Source organism: Schistocerca piceifrons, chromosome 8 (genome assembly GCF_021461385.2).
Source record: "Schistocerca piceifrons isolate TAMUIC-IGC-003096 chromosome 8, iqSchPice1.1, whole genome shotgun sequence".
Lineage (NCBI taxonomy): Eukaryota > Metazoa > Arthropoda > Insecta > Orthoptera > Acrididae > Schistocerca > Schistocerca piceifrons.
Window position 1 is genome coordinate 44,184,291 of NC_060145.1, and position 17,843 is coordinate 44,202,133.

A 17,843-nucleotide genomic window follows, 5' to 3' on the forward strand; every position below is an offset into this window, starting at 1 on the left:
TATCGGCCGTGCGTCGCCAAGAATGATATGTATTTTATTTGCTGGTCACTCTTCAGTCCAGTGAAAAAACTGGCCTGGAATGTGGTACCTTTGCATTTAATTCCTTAGGCTATCGCACAGAAATGTGCCACATGTCTTCCACAAGTCAAGGAACTTAGCATCAACCTGGGTGCCTCCTGACTCTCGTGGACGAACATGATGAAAGAACTGTCAATAGAATAAACGCATGTAGAAATATTACTTACTGAAAAGCTTATTTTCGGTATGAAGAAATGGAAGAAAGGCATTTGTACTCAGTCGGTATTTTTTTGGGGGGCGGGCGGAGGATGGGGGCTGAATATGTAGAGAGAGACTGAGAATAACTTGTTGCGACGGCTACGTGTTACCCAGACAGGCACTGAGCCCTGCGTCGGTTGACTGCGATTTAGACAGGAAGTCACGCGTGCTGGATATCCCACGGCGCATAGCTACTGCGGCTGTGACGAGACCGCCGTCACATCACGACTCCAGCTGCTGGAATGTCGGGCGGTACCTAAAGGAGACCGGCCGCTCACTCCGGGCTTTGACTTGAGAGTTCGTTCCCAGTTGTTGTTCAACACAGATTTTGTCCGTTTTGTCTGGTACATGTGTACTCCGCAAACCACTGTACAGTACATGGAGGGTACTTCAATCTAATATTAACATTTTTATGTTCTCTTCTATTCGCGTATTGATCGAATGATTAATGAATTATAGGCTCATATACTCATAATAATCTGTACCTGCCAGGGTAGCCGAGAGCGCTAACGCGCTGCTTCCTGGACTCGGGTAGGCGCGCCGGCCCCGGATCGAATTCGCCCGGCGGATTAACGACGGCGGCCGGTGTGCCGGCCAGCCTGGATGTGGTTTTTAGGCGGTTTTCCACATCCTACTAGGTGAATACCGGGCTGGTCCCCGCGTCCCGCCTCAGTTACACGACTCGCAGGCTTTTGAAACACATTCACACTATTTCACGATTTACAATAGACACAAACAGCTGGGGTACACTAATTCCATCCTGGGGGGTATGGGGTGGCGGCAGGAAGGGCATCCTGAACCTTGCCAATTCCGTACTTAACCCTGCCGACCCTGCACACAATGCGGGATACAGGCAGTAGCGAAAGAAGAAGAAGATACTCATAATAATCGGTCCACAGGAAACATCGTGAAGCGTCAATTGTCAGTCTGGTAATGGTAATAAGTATGGGAGGAGGGGGTAAAATGGGTGAAATTGCAGAGGGAGACCATACGGCAAGCACGTTCGAATGGATGTAGGATGCTGCAGTTATGTAGAAATGAAGACGCTTGCACAGGATTGCCTACTGCGGAGAGCTGCATCATTCCAGTTTTCGGACTGAAGATGACGGCAACTACGACGACGACAGTGACAAGATCCTCAAGGATGTAGACATAATAAATATTTACAAAATAAAACAATAGATGCTAATGTGCCTTCCACAGGTCCTACGTGATTCTTCAGAGGTTTGTTATAAATCAAAGAAATCTTTAACATATTTGTCTTAAATAGGTAATAATCAATTTATAACAAAATATGTAAAAATACAATATACTGAAAAGTATACGATAGTTCATGGGCTGTTGTTGCTGCGAATCACCGAAGAGAAAATCAGTTTAGGCCACTTATTTGCATTTATGACGCTACTGCACTGAACATGTGCACAAGTGAGATTTTACGTAGACTCACGTTTTTTGATATGACAGATAACATACACACACAAGTCGATTCTGTAAGAAGTTCGTCACTGGTGTAGGCGTAAATGCTTTAGGCTCCTCTTACAATGGACCGTAGTAATGGTTATGGCTATTGGGCCTGTTAGACGTCTACCAGGTTGGCTGTAGAAAAGGTAAAAGCACCAGAGAGACGTTCTATCGTTACGGTTGATAATGGAAGCAAGACTGAAGAATCAGGATAAGATTGTGGCATTTCTCGACCTAGAAAATGCGTTCGACAGTGTTAAATGGTGCAAGATGTTCGAAACTCAGAAAGAAAATAGGGGAAAGTTATAGGGAAAGGCAGGTAATATGCACTATTTACAAGAACCAAGAAGAAACAATACAACTGAAAGGCCTAGAACTAAGTACTCGGATTAAAAAGTGTGTAAGACACGAATCCTTACGGTTCAAACTTACATCGAAGAAGCAACGATGGAAACGAAATAAAGATTCAAGAGTGTGATTAAAATTCAGGGTGAAAGGATATAAATGACGAGACTCGCAGATGGTATTGCTATCCTCAGTAAAAGTGAAGAAGTATTACAGGATCTAGATAGACGAAAGTAATGAGAAGTAGAATAAATGAGAACAGCGAGAAATTACGTCAGATTTGGTGATCATGGAGTGGTTGAAGTTAAGGAATTTTGCGACATAGACGACAAAATAAGCCATAGGGGACAGAGCAAGGTGGACATAAAAGCAGACTAGCATTGGCAAAAAGGGTATTCCTGGCCAAGAGAAGTCTCTTAGTAACCTTCACATGTCTTAATCTGAGGAAGAAATTTCTGAGAATGTACTTTTGGAGCACAACATTGTATGGTGGTGAAACATGGACTGTGGGCAAACAGGAGCACAAGAGAATCAAAGCATTTGAGGTGTGGTGCTACAGAAGAATGTTGAAAATTTAGTTGACTGATGAGGTATGGAATGAGGTTTTCTGCACAATCGGTGGGGAAAAAGATATATGGATACTGACAACAAGAAGGGACAGGACGATAGAACATCTGTTAATACATCAGGCAATAACTTCAGTGGTACTAGAGGGAGCTGTAGAGGATAAATGTTGCAAAGGAACACAGAAACCGGAATACAGTCAGCGAATGACGGAGGACGTAGGTTGCAATTGCTACTCTGAGATGAAAAAGGAGAGAAGTTCGTGACGGGGTCTCGTCACACCAGTGAGAAGACTAATGACCGAACGAAGTGGCTGCTGGAGAAGCTATTAAAAGTAATGGGCTTCTTTCTGTGCCGAAGTAAGTGACTAATCTTCCTCATGATTATTCTCGTTCCTAATTTTCATTCCATAAACTGAGCTGTTGGTTTGAAAAAAGAGATACATTATTTATGAGAAACTATTGGGTAGCGGTAGTCAGTATCCCCAGTTCCTCAGGACATTCTTGTCTTTTGCAGGACATTCTTGTCTTTGCAGCAAAATAATTTGTATTACTCGCATTTGGCCTCTGAAAACTGTAGCTTGGCTTCATGAGTTACCCCAAAAAATGATCTCGTATGCCATTACTGAATGTAAGTAGGCGACGTATGCTAGGCGTTTTTTATATGATCTATGTTTGACAACATCTGCATTGAAACATCCTGGCAGATTAAAACTATGTGCCGGACCGAGACTCGAACTCGGGACCTTTGCCTTTCGCGGGCAAGTACTCTACCATCTGACCTACCCAAGCACGACTCACTCCCCGTCCTCACAGATTCACTTTTGCCAATACCTCATCTACGCAGTATCCTTTCTTTCAGGAGTGCTAGTTCTGCAAGGTTTACAAAAATGGTTCAAATGGCTCTGAGCACTATGAGACTCAACTGCTGAGGTCATTAGTCCCCTAGAACTTAGAACTAGTTAAACCTAACTAACCTAAGTACATCACAAACATCCATGCCCGAGGCAGGATTCGAACCTGCGACCGTAGCGGTCTTGCGGTTCCAGACTGCAGCGCCTTTAACCGCACGGCCACTTCGGCCGGCTGCAAGGTTTACAGGAGAGCTTCTTTAAAGATTCTGGAATTCCGCAAGAACAATGGCGCCTTTTTTCCAGAGATTCTCTTTTCAGTGTATTGAACAGCTGCCCTACTCTTTCGTTGCGTTGTACGGATCTGTTAGGATCCTAGCAGAATGTCTGTGAATTCGGTGGATATCTCCTGTCATACCTACTGGATAAGGACTCCAAGGTGGAGCGACAAACAAATAAAAAATCGGTTGATAGCACCCTTCTTGAGGCGTCAAAGAATTGTTAATTTTGTAATGGAGGGTAGTGTGATCATGGACAAGAACGTAAAGGAAAAACCAAGGCTTGATTACAGTATGTCGGTTCAAATAGATGAACCAGGGACAGTCATGAAGTTTTAATTATCGCCTCAAAAACAAATAAAGCTACGTAAAATATATACCGGCTCGTATCTCTAATCCTGGTACCCTATGAAGTAGTAGTAGTAGTAGTAGTAGTAATTATTCTTGTTGCTATGGTCTTAAGTCGACAGACAGGTTTAATGAAGCTCTCCACACCAACCTATCCTAAGCAGGCCTCTTCATCTCCGAGTAAGTACAGCAACCTACATCCATTTGAACGGGCCTACTGTACTCATCCTAGGACTTACTCTACAATTAGTGCCTACATCCATTTGAAAATGCCTGCTGTTTCACCCTACGCCTTCCTCTACAATTAGTATCTCTTACACATCCTAGCATTACGAAATTAACGATTCCTTGATGCCTCAGTGTGTGTCCTACAACCGACTCCCTGTTTAAGTAAACTATAGCATCAGCATCTTCTTCCCCCAATTTTATTCGTTACATAAAGAGACAGTCTCGGTTACAAAGTTATTTTTATTGCAAATATCGCTTTGCATATTTCTAAGGACTCCTCAGATTTTTCTAAAAGAAAAGGAAAACAACGAGAGTATTATTATATAAAATAGCAAATGAAGGAGCGTGGTTCTAAGCTGCGCTAAATTAAAAAAAATTAAATTTCGAAAAACGAATTAGTACCCACGAAAGACTGTCAAAGGAATGGATATCACCGGCTACTAGGGCGTTTAGACAGAAAGATCGTAAAAACCATCTAACGGAAGAACCGTCGAACAAGAGACACTGGAGAAAAACCAAGTGTATATCCTTAAAATGATAAGAACTGGGGAAAATTTATGGTGGCAAAAATAAAGGGGGGGGGGGCACACAGATGTAAAGTAGCGGAAATTACCTCCATCGAATGAACCTGAACAGCAGCTGAGTAATCGGTCTAATAGATGGCCACATTAAACCTTGTGTGCAGAGGGAAACCATGTTTCCAGCGCTAGTAGGGCGGTATGTCAGCAGAATGTCGGCAAAACTTAACTAATCAAGGAGTAAGACTATAAAACGTAGCTGCAGGGTATAAGTAAAAGTGATTATGCAGCACCTAAATTGTCAATGTATGATAGCACATAGGGGAAAATTACAGAACGTAAAGAATAAGAAATACTAAAAAACAAGATAATGCCATAAATACAGTAAAGGAAGCCAAAATGTTACAAATGGTGTACATAAAGAACATAAGTAAAATAACTATATGTGTGAAAGTAGTCAGGGTATTAGTATCGTAACAGTAAATTGCGCAAAGTAAGAAAGCTATGAGCAAATTACACAGTTTTTAAAACAGGTATCAAGACGACATAAAAAGTCTGATTCTTACTGACCAAGTGATCATTCAGAAGCCCACCATTATTACCAGTTAAATGAAGAGAATTTTCCATCTCTTCGAGTAAATTCAAATTTTTCATCCAGTATCCGCTGATCAGTTAGCATTGTTCTGTTGTGCCCCATTCCGAAAGCTTCTCTTCTTGTCTGATCTGTTTACCGTTCGTGTATCACTTCCAAACGAGGCTACGCTCCAGACAAATGCCTTCATCTAAATCTACATGGATACTCTGCGAATCATATTTAAGTGCCTGGCAGAGGGTTCATCGAACTACCTTCACAATTCGTTATTATTCCAGAAAAACGCGCGGAAAAATCGAACACCTATATCTTTCCGTGTGAGCTCTGATTTCCCTTATTTTACTATGTTGATCGTTTCTCCCTATATCGGTCGGCGTCAACAAAATATTCTCTCATTCGGAGGAGAAAGTTGGTGATTGAAATTTCGTGAGAAGATGCCGCCGCAACGAAATTAGGGTTTGATGATGTCCGCCCCAGATCCTGTACCATTTCAGTGACACTCTCTCCCCTATATCTCGATAATACAAAACATGCTGCACTTCTTTGAACTTTTTCGATGTACTCTGTCAATCCTATCTGGTAAGGATCCCAACCTGCGCACCATATTCTAAAAGAGGACGGATAAGAGTGTAGGCAGTCTGTTTAGTAGATCTGCTACATTTTCTAAGTATCCTGCCAGCAAAATACTGTCTTTGTTTAGCCTTCCCCACAACATTTTCTGTGAGTTCTTTCCAATTTGAGTTGTTCCTAATTGTAATTCCGAGGCATCTAGTTGAATTTACGGCCTTTATATTTAACTGATTTATCGTGAAATCTACGTTTAACGGATTCCTTTTAGCACCCATGTGGATGACCTCACACTTTTCTTTATTTAGGGTCAATCGCAAATTTTCGCACCAGGCACAAAAACTTCCCAACACTTAAATTTACTAACTTCGAACACAAACTTATCCTCTCTACTTCGTTCGTCATCTTACAGTGTCTAAATTCCTAGTGCAATTCCCTCAACATCGCGTGATTTATTCGACTACTTCCACTACTCTTGTTTCACTTTCGTTGATGTTCATATTATGAGCTCTTTTGAAGACACGATACGTTCCGATGAACGACTCTTCCAAGTCTTTTGCTCTCTCTGACAGAATTACAACGTCTTCTGTGATCCTAAAAGCTTTTATTTCTTCTCCTTGAAATTTTTACTGGTTGTTCCATGCACAGATTGAATAACTTTGGGGATCAGCATCATCCCTGTCTCACACCCTTCTCAACGACCGTTTCCCTTTCATGTTCTTCGACTCTTGTATTATGCAAGCTGTAAATAACATTTAGCTCCCACTATTTTACCCTGAGTCGAGTATCGTGCAGTAATTCGTTTTGGGTAGCAGCGGAAAAGTTGCAGGAGACAGAGTTGCTGCCTGATACTTCGCTTTATCAGCGATCTGAACCATTTTGTTTTGACCTTTCTAGTGGCATCCTGCGATACCGTGGTGCGGGTTTTCCATTGTCTACCAGGACTGCACACATGTACATACATACAAACAAACAAAACAATAATTGCGTAACCCAAGTTTCTTGAGGCGATAATTGAAAGTTTATCGCGACCCTTTGTAGAATTTAGCAGTAATGCAGCTGTGTACAAACTTTCACGAGACTGACTACCGTGTGAGAATTGCTTGAACTGAAAATCACGACAACAACATTGGCACCGAGAACTATTGATTTGATTGATTAGTATGATCACTTATGAGTGTCTCTTTTCTGCTGTGGTTTTCTAAATGTGGGCAGTTTCATGTAGGGAGAAGGTGCTTTTTGTTGTTTATTCTTATGATTGCAACATCTGTGTGTGTGGTAACAATTCTATGCTGGTGTTGGTATAAGTGTTTGGCAGTAGACGAATTTTCCCTTGGTTTGACCCATATAGCTTCCATCACACGTTTTACATTCTAGTTGGTATATTCCTGAATAGTATAGACCTGTTTTTTTATTGCTTTTTGAAAGTAATTTTGAATAGAAGTGTTAGTTGGTGAACCACTTTATACTCTGTTTCCTGAAAATATTAGATTCTGTGTGTGTGTGTGTGTGTGTGTGTGTGTGTGTGTGTGTGTGTGTGTGTGTGGCTGTATGTCATTATATACTATCCTTTGATTTCATTTTCTTTGTCACTTTTTTTTTTTTTTGTTCCTGTTCTTGTGTGTTATGTGTTTGTCTCTGTGGGAGTCTGGCCTTGTGTTGGTGATAACGTTAACTTTATTCAAATCGTGCAGTATCCCCTTATACAATAAAACGTGTGATGGAAGCTATATCGGTCAAACCAAGGGAACATTCGTCTACTACCAAACACTTATATCAACACCAGCATGGAATTATTACCTATACAATTGTCTAGCATCCTCAGCTGTTGCGGTATTACCGGGTAACAGTGTACCGTCGTATGTATTTCTGGGGCTAGTTTAGACTGCTTCTGTGATGCAGTAAAAAATTTAAAAAATCACGAGATCTAAAATTACATAATGTATGATTTAAGTAACATTACCTTGTGTTACGTTCTAATTGAAGAGATTAGGATTTAATGGCCTGTCCACGACCATGTTATTAGAAAAAAGAATCTACGGTACGGCACGTTTGTGAGACGGCTCTTATCATTTGTATGTTACAACATCTAGTCACTAGATTTGGAAAAGATTCCTCTTCAGCTGTTTTACAAAATTCGCTGTTTAGGAATTTACCCAGAAGCATGAAAAACGCCTTTTATATCCTTCTCCCAGAGCCATTAAGTATTTAAGTATGTCCTTATAGCGCTTTCCGTCTCAGAATTACGTTCCGAGTGTATTTGTGCACTTGACAGAGCTGCATTTATCACCACATTCTGTGCACTATCAGCTTTGCTGTCCTTGGATTTTAAATGTCAGTACGCACTGGGCGTTTAGTATACGAAAACAAGTACGCAACGACTCGAGGTACCTGTATGCCTTTTACGGCCTGTGTCTTCCACTACAGGCCGTAATGCGTATTACGATCTCTGTGCCACAACCTCTGCTGTTACGATGTCTCTTGCAGCACATTTACTGGCAGTGCCAAGAGTTTATCTCAGGCGACATGTGCTGCTGCACTTGCTGGAGGCTGTATGATTCTGATGCAGTTTAGAAACTAAACTGCACCTCTCCATATTGATGTCAATGTCCTCAAGCACCTGAAAAACAAATATTCAACAACACATACTCTCGTGTTTCGTGCTAAACGCAATTGCCAGATCTCATTGCTATAGACTTCGTTCCCTATGGAGGTTACGTGAAGTCGTTGGTGCATGAATAGCCCAAAACAAATCGAACTTATTTGTAAAGTATTGGCTACCCGTCTCATTGCAGAGAAGGAAGCAGTGATACGTGAGAAACGGTGGCAAAATTTTATGCGCTCTTCTGACTTTGATCTTATCGCCCGTGGATGGAGTGGTGGTTGTGACTGCTCTACGTTTGCGTCAGGAGTGTTCGTGTACTTTTCTGTCTTTGCGATCGATTAGACAGCTCTATTGAATTTTGTTTCTTTAGCTTTCCTTTCAGAGGTTATAAAATATTTTGCAGCAAGAATAGTAGGAGAAACGATAAATTATTTACTCGTGTTCTCACTGTGAAACTACATGTATGTAAAAGCGAAAGATACGCGCGCATTATAGAAAACGTATTTCTGTATTCGATTCGTATAAATTATTCAAATAATTCCGAGTCCGAGGTGGAAGAATGAATAATGCTGATCTGTTGTATGACTTATGTTGTCGTTTTTATACATGTACGAGGAGATTTTCAATGCCACCAATTTACAAATGACGATTAACGTTTAGCTACTCGTACTAAACGTAAAGGGTTTTGGGTGACGGTTAGTAGTGCTGAAGAATGAGTGATTGATTATTAATGAAGACTGTTGGCTGTTACTTTAAATAATTGCGACGAAGAGTAAACTCCTTACGCCAGTAAAAAAAAATTAATGACTGTCTTTGAAATCAACTGCTAGAAGTTTTTGAGGTCGCTCCATAACCCCCGTAATTCCCAACCTCTTTGTTTATTGTCATTACAGTTGCACAATTTTAGCCTAAGCGATTTCAAGGGCATCAATTTTTTGTGTGTGTTTCTACCAGGTATTAATCGAAAATAGCATGTCAGCGTATTCAAATTGTATGTTTCCTTCAGTTGAAAGTTTCAGCCTGAGAGGTAGTGATCGGTATATAAACCTATTCCCCGTGGTAAAACAGTGACTTCATGGAGGGCTCGAGGTTTCCCCAGCGTTCATAGCGTTGCGTAGAGGGCCCCCACCACTCCGCACGTGATGCAGACTGCCTGATTATCCTTCGATGGCGCCATCTGTTTCAGTTAAAAGTGATAGTCATCCTGTTGGCGCAAAGTCGGCATCCGTATTTTGTCTAACTTAACACTTACTTCCGTTCTATTAAAATATCAAGAATGCTTATGAATGGCAAAACTAGTAGGACATCTAGTAGCGACACCTGTGGTGTATAAAATACTACGAAGCTGTGGACAAGCGTACACTGGACCCACAAAAAGAAGTGTTAACTTCCGTTTAGCCAAACACAGAAGGAACTACCATTTGGCACCTACTGACATAATGGCAGTAGCAAAACATGTTTTCCGAGGTGGAAACCACGAACTAAAATTCAGCGGGGTGAGCGTTTTAGCAAAGAGAATGCGTTATCATGCGCGCATGTATAAAGCGGCCTTAAGAGATGTACAAACATCATAGTAATTTTAATAGAAAAGCAGAAGGATTTAGTTACATAAAATGTGGATATCACAGTGACAACTGATTACTTTTAATCGAGAATCCCGTAATCGGTATCACGTGACGAATGGTGCTGGCCTGTATGCAGCTCTATAAATGAGGGACGGACTCGAACCCATGATGCAATTTACGTCCAGCAGTCGGAGACGAAACAACAACGAATAATTTTATATATCGACCAAGGTATGTTTACTGGAATCATTTTAAAAATACGTATTAATTTTTGACCATTATTTTATCCCCTCAGAGCGCTCACTATAAGTTTCTCTACCATTCGTATAATCTTGTCCCCAAAATTTTGAGAGACCCATAACTTTTTATCATTTTTGTCACAAGCATTATAGGTCGTACACTATACGGTATTAAGCAGCTCATATTGCCGAAGCAGCACAGCGGTACGGTGCCACGAGTTTTCGGAATCTTACATCTCTCTCAACACTCTTGAGAAATTATGAGTGTGCACCGAAGCAAACGCAGATTTACGTGAGTCTAAGAATAAGCAATGCTCCGGCGAAGTAGTGTTTAAGGTGCGCACTGCTCCCACCACACAACCAAACGTACTACGACAACATAGTGTTGCTTACTTGCAAAGTCAGACTGACACTCGAAGAGTTGAAGGTCGATTCTGCTAACAAATGCAACATACCAAATTTTGAAAATTCAGTGTTGGTGACTGTTTGCCTTTTTTCGTAACAGCTCGTACTCCGTTGAATAGAGAGAGAGAGAGAGAGAGAGAGAGAGAGAGAGAGAGAGAGTTGTTCTGGGATTTATAACCACTCTCTACTTTTTATCACCCAGGAGGAACTACGGATACATAAGCACCTAGAAAATTAAAAAGCGAGACAGAGCGGCTGTCTTTTGGCATATTTTTTCAGTGTTATGCAGATGTTGCGTTCACAGGCACAACCTGCGTGTCATGCAGGATGCAGTGAAATGCGATAAGAGCATTCAGAATCCTCCTTAGTTGAAGCTACGTAAGCAGCTGGCATCTGTCGAGCGTTCACAAACCAGCAACGTTTCCTCAGTGTTTTTTGTGTTTTACGGTATCTAGACCACATCGAGTTTTCTCCGTCAACAGTTATACTCGCCCCCTGGATAATTCAGTTGCCCATTAGTTTGAATAGTAAGGCACCAATTCGCATTTTGCAGCCAACAAATAGATTTGGAGGTCTAGTTTCAGATGATGCTTTTAGCAATCTTATTTTCACGAAGAAAGAACATCCAATGTCCCAGATAGAAACGATCTAGACGGCACTTCACGCATCAAAAAAAGTTTTGCATCACCCCGGTTCCCAGAACTCCTGAAATTAGACGTTTACTGTGGATATTGTATTACAAACACAGTCTCTTTGTCTGTTCAGAGATGTCACTAAACCCGCCCAAAGATGTAATCAACCATTCATGAGCAGCGCCTTTTAGACGGAGAAAGTCCGACAGCTGCTCAGTTTCGGTCATTCCACCAGGAAGGAGGTACACAGCTCGTGTTTTCTGTAGTTCAACCATACCTAGACGGCGAATACCGCGGTTCGATCGCGTCGACATTGTTACTTTGTGCCAGGAAGCGTTCTCAACAAGGGAAGTGTCCAGGCGTCTCTGAGTGAACCAAAGCGATGTCGGTCGGACATGGAGGAGATACAGGGAGACAGGAACTGTCGATGACATGCCTCGCTCAGGCCGCCCGAGGGCTACTACTGCAATGGGTGAACGCTACATACGGATTATGGCTCGGAGGAACCCTGACAGCAACGCCACCATGTTGAATAATGCTTTTCGTGCAGCCACAGGACGTTGTGTCGACTCAAACTGTGCACAATAGGCTGCATGATGCGCAACTTCACTCCGGACGTCCTTGGCCAACCACGACACGATGCAGCGCGATGCAGATGGGCCCAACAACATGCCGAATGGACTGCTCAGGATTGGCATCACGTACTCTTCACCGCTGAGTGTCGCATACGCCTTCAGCCAGACAATCGTCGGAGACCTGTTTGGAAGCAACCCGGTCAGGCTGAACGCCTTAGACACACTTTCAAGCGAGTGCAGGAAGGTGGAGGTTCTCTGCTGTTTTGGAGTGGCATTATGTTGAGCCGACGTACACCGCTGGTGGTCATGGAAGGCGCCGTAACGGCTGTACGATACGTGAATGCTATCCTCCGACCGATAGTGAAACCATATCGCAGCATATTGGCGAGGCATTCCTCATCATGGACGACAATTCGCGCCTCCATCGTGCACATCTTGTGAATGACTTCCTTCAGGAGAACGACATCGCTCGACTAGAGTGGCCAGCATGTTCTCCAGACATGAACCCTATCGACCATGCCTCGGATAGATTGAGAAGGGCTGTTTATGGACGATGTGACCCACCGCGCTGAGGGATCCACGCCGAATCGCCGTTGAGGAGTGAGACAATGTGGACCAACAATGCCTTAATGAACTTCTGGATAGCATGCCACGACGAATACAAGCACGCATCAATGCAAGAGGACGTGCTATGGGTATTAGAGGTACCTGTGTGTACAGCAATGTGGACCACCACCTCCGAAGGCACGAGTTTTCGGAATCTTGAATTACATCTTTCTCAACACTCCTGAGAAATTATGAGTGTGCATCGGAGCTGTATGGTGGTACAACTTGCAATGTGTGGTTTTCATGAGCAATATAAAGGGCGAAAATGATGTCTATGTTGTCCGCATCTCGTGGTCGTGCGGCAGCGTTCTCGCTTCCCACGCCCAGGTTCCCGGGTTCAACTCCCGGCGGGGTCAGGGATTTTCTCGGCCTCGTGATGACTGGGTGTTGTGTGATGTCCTTAGGTTAGTTAGGTTTAAGTAGTTCTAAGTTCTAGGGGACTGATGACCATAGATGTTAAGTCCCATAGTGCTCAGAGCCATTTGAATTTGATTATGTTGCTCTCTATTCCAATTTTCTCTACAGGTTCTGGAAATCTCGGAAGCGAGGTGATGCAAAACTTTTTTTATGTGTGTAATTCCCTCTGTAATAAATGATAAATATCCTTCCAATTTCTCACGACTACGTTTTTACGTTAACTAAAATATAAACATGGAGTAAATTTTAACTTACGCAAAGAACTACAGAGTTTTTATCTTGAAAAGAACCATTATCAGGTTGCAGTTCTTCGACCTGTGGAAATGGAAACTTTTGAGACGTATCGAGGTAAACAGTCGAGGTTATTGATGTTTCTGTATGAAAAAACGGCCCCATCACACGGTTACAAAGCATACTACACCAAACGTTTAGCTGTGGACTGTCGTGCACAAGATATCGAGCTATAGCCCCGTTAGCCCGCATCTCGTGTTCGTGCGGTAGCGTTCTCGCTTCCCACGCCCGGGTTCCCGGGTTCGATTCCCGGCGGGGTCAGGGATTTTCTCTGCCTCGTGATGGCTGGGTGTTGTGTGCTGTCCTTAGGTTAGTTAGGTTTAAGTAGTTCTAAGTTCTAGGGGACTGATGACCATAGATGTTAAGTCCCATAGTGCTCAGAGCCATTTGAACCATTTATAGCCCCGTTAGATTTTTTTCTTCGGGGCGTTAGGGAAAATGGTGTTTTAACAGACCCTGGAATGGGACCTGCAGGAACTGCGAGCCGCATCGGAACAGCGGCTGTACACGTTAATGAGAACGTGCTAGGACAGCCTTTGGAGAAACCGGTATATCTCTTAGATACGCTACGTGCTAAAGATGGCGTACAGATTGAAGTCAGTTAAACGGCTACTAAAACTTTAAGTGTGTGTGTGTGTGTGTGTGTGTGTGTGTGTGTGTGTGTGTTTGTGTGTTTGTGTGTGTGTGTGTGTGTGTGCGTGTGAACATTATGCTGCAAACCGCACCTTTCTGCCTATCCTCATTTTTGAAGTTAAGTGATCAAAGTGGTAAAGATCCTTTTGGAACACCTCGTATGTTTTACATGCATGCACATACAACCATCGAGTACGTCCTACAATTACGTTTAGGATCAAAGTTTTCACTTGCCTTTCACAAGTGTTCAATGTACTCTTCACCAGACGTGCGACAGACATCTAGAATATATGCAGATGCACGCCACGCTCGAAGTCTTGCGGGAATCGGCGAAACGCAGCGAGTAATGAGGAGAACATGCGGCGGAACAATGTCAGCAGTGTGGGGAAAAGTGGAGACTTTGGGTCTGACGGGAGGCGTGCCAGGGTACCCCGTGCAGCTGCGGTGACCACTGTGTCCGGATGGGTCAATGCTCAGAGCATCTGCCTAATAAGCAGGAGAGCTCGGTTCGAATCCCAGTCTGGTACGGATTTTCAAATTTCCCCATTGATGTAAAACAATGCCCATTAGCAGCTATATGTCGTAATTTCTTTGTGTCTTGATCTAGACGATAGACAAGTCGTCTCATTCTTTTGTGAGCATGTCTGGAATTACTGAAGTACTGCTGTAGCTATGCGGCTTGGCAATTCAATCTAAGTTGTTGGAATGTAAGGCACATAGTCTTTCACAGTCCCCCAGACCTTACAAATAATTATATTCCGTGGGCTTGGGGGCCGATGGTGCTGTGTGTGAAACTTACGCTTAAGCGTAGGAGCCGCAATGCCCAACTCTCGACGAACATCACGCCATGCCTATGTATCCTCGTGTATCTGCTACCCACCTCATAGCTGGTGTAACAATTTCTCACCTCATTCATACCTGTCTAATTCACGTCGAAGACATAGTCTTCCGTAATCGGACGAATCTTTTTGGAACAACCTGTACCTGATTCATGTTTGGCCCGTTTTCCGAACGCACAGAATATGCGTGCGTTGTGTGCCTTCTAGCGCTGTGGCATGTTGTATACTGAACCGACAGTTGTGCCGCGCAGGATGTGACATGCTTAGTTTGTAATTATTGCCGCACAGGATTAGCCGAGAGGATAGCCGGCACGGTAGCTCAGCGTGTTCGGTCAGAGGGCTAGCTGCCCTCTGTAATAAAAAAAAACTGAGTTAACGGATCAACAACGAACCGAAACGGGTGTCTTTCGACGTCCGCCCCGAGCAGATACAACGAACGAAAACGAACAAAATGAGATTTTAAAAAAAGCGGTCTAAGGCTCTGCACTCATGGACTGTGCGGCTGGTCCCGGCGGAGGTTCGAGTCCTCCCTCGGGCATGGGTGTGTGTGTTTGTTTGTCCTTAGGATAATTTAGGTTAATTAGTGTGTAAGCTTAGGGACTGATGACCTTAGTTGTTAAGTCCCATAAGAGACTGCAGTGGATTCGGGCCAATGATACGGCCTACGATGACTAGTCTGCACGTAAAATGGGATGCTGCCGCTGGTCTACACCATCAGTCACCTCCACTGTCACAACGCAGTGTTGTATTGTTTCATTTAATAAGGACTGCAGTGTGTCCAGGACGTATAAATGCATCGTCTATCTGAGGACAAGATGAAAACATCTCGACCTGTAGCACGTTTATAAGTTAAATATTGGTATTTTTTGTACAAGTTCAGTTTCATTTCGATATACGGAATACTTGGCTTCTGACGAATGACGTATCTATCGTTTGGAGACGACTATAAATACACTACTGGCCATTAAAATTGCTACATCAAGAAGAAATGCAGGTGATAAACGGGTATTCATTGGACAAATATATTGTACTAGAACTGACATGTGATTACATTTTCACGCAAAATGGGTGCATAGACCCTGAGAAATCAGTAACCAGAACAACCACTTCTGGCCGTAATAAAGGCCTTGATACGCCTGGGAATTGAGTCAGAGCTTGGATGGCGTGTACAGGTACAGCTGCCCATGCAGCTTCAACACGACACCACAGTTCATCAAGAGTAGTGAGTGGCGTATTGTGACGAGCCAGTTGCTCGGCCACTATTGACCAGACGATTTCAATTGGTGAGGGATCTGTAGAATGTGCTGGCAAGGGCAGCAGTCTTAACATTTTCTGTATCCAGAAAGGCCCGTACAGGACCTGCATTATGCAGTCGTGCATTGTTCTGCTGAAATGTAGGGTTTCGCAGGGATCGAATGAAGGGTAGAGCTACGGGTCGTGACACATCTGAAATGTAACGTCCACTGTTCAAAGTGCCGTCAATGCGAACAAGAGGCGTCCTAGACGTGTAACCGATGGCACCCCATACCATCACGCCGGGTGATACGCCAGTATGGCGATGACGAATAGACGCTTCCAATGTGCGTTCACCGAGATGTTGCCAAACACGGATGCGACCATAATGATGCTGTAAACAGAACCTGCATTCATCCGAAAAAATGACGTTTTGTCATTCGTGCACCCAGGTTCGTCGTTGAGTACACCATCGCAAGCGCTCCTTTCTGCGATGCAGCGTGAAGGGTAACCGCAGCCATGGTCTCCGAGCTGATAGTCCATGCTGCTGCAAACGTCGTCGAACTGTTCGTGCAGATGGTTGTTGTCTTGCAAACGTCCCCATCTGTTGACTCAGGGATCGAGACATGGCTGCACGATCCGTTACAGCCATGCGGATAAGATGCCTGTCATCTCGACTGCTAGTGATACGAGGCCGTTGGGATCCAGCACGGCGTTCCGTATTACCCTCCTGAACCCACCGATTCCATACTCTGCTAACAGTCATTGGATCTCGACCAACGCGAGCAGCAGTGTCGCGATACGATAAACCGCAATCGCTATAGGCTACAATCCGACCTTTATCAAAGTCGGAAACGTGATGGTACGCATTTCTCCTCCTTACGCGAGGCATCACAACAAGGTTTCACCAGACAACGCCGGTCAACTGCTGTTTGTGTATGTCAGCACGTTGTAGGTCTCGTCACCGGCGCCACCCTTGTGTGAATTCTCTGAAAAGCTAATCATTTGCATATCACAGCATCTCCTTGCTGTCGGTTAAATTTCGCGTCTGTAGCACGTCATCTTCGTGGTGTATCAATTTTAATGGCCAGTAGTGTAGTATGTGTGTTAAAACGTCATTTATATAAAAAAATAGCAGTAACGATAGTGTTCAACCGACAGAAATGTTGTCGTTAATAAAATACATACCAAGGAAGGCTTGGGAGACGTTAGATCACTTACGTAAGACTAGAAATTGATATCAACAAGAAATATTTGGAACTAGTGGCTTGTACAAGAATGTACAAAAATTTGATTCCCAGTCGCGAAAGCTCACAACGGCTGGGAGAGCGGCATGCTGACCACATGCCTCTCCACATTTGCATCCAGTGACGCTGTCGGCTGGGAATGACGCGGCGGTCGGTCGCTACCGTTGGACCTTCCGAGGCCTACTCGGACGGACTTTTTAAAAATAAATTCACTGATGAATGGCTCAGATAATCAAAGAAACATTTGGTTTGTTCGTGTTTTTTAAACGTAGTGCATGTTCCGTTTGAATAATTAATCTGGAATACGATAGCGCGATAAAATTGTTTTGGACGCTTCAAATGTACTACACAATCGTTCGCAGGGTAAGGAAGTAGATGTAGAGTAGATGTACATAGTTCAGTTACCTAAACCGTAAGTAGGCCCAAACATCTGAATTATTTTACCCAAAAAAGACTTTCCGGCCTAGAAGTTAGTCTTGACCTCAGGCAAGTATGTTATTTGGTGATTAAGTATAGAATTCTTTCGCTC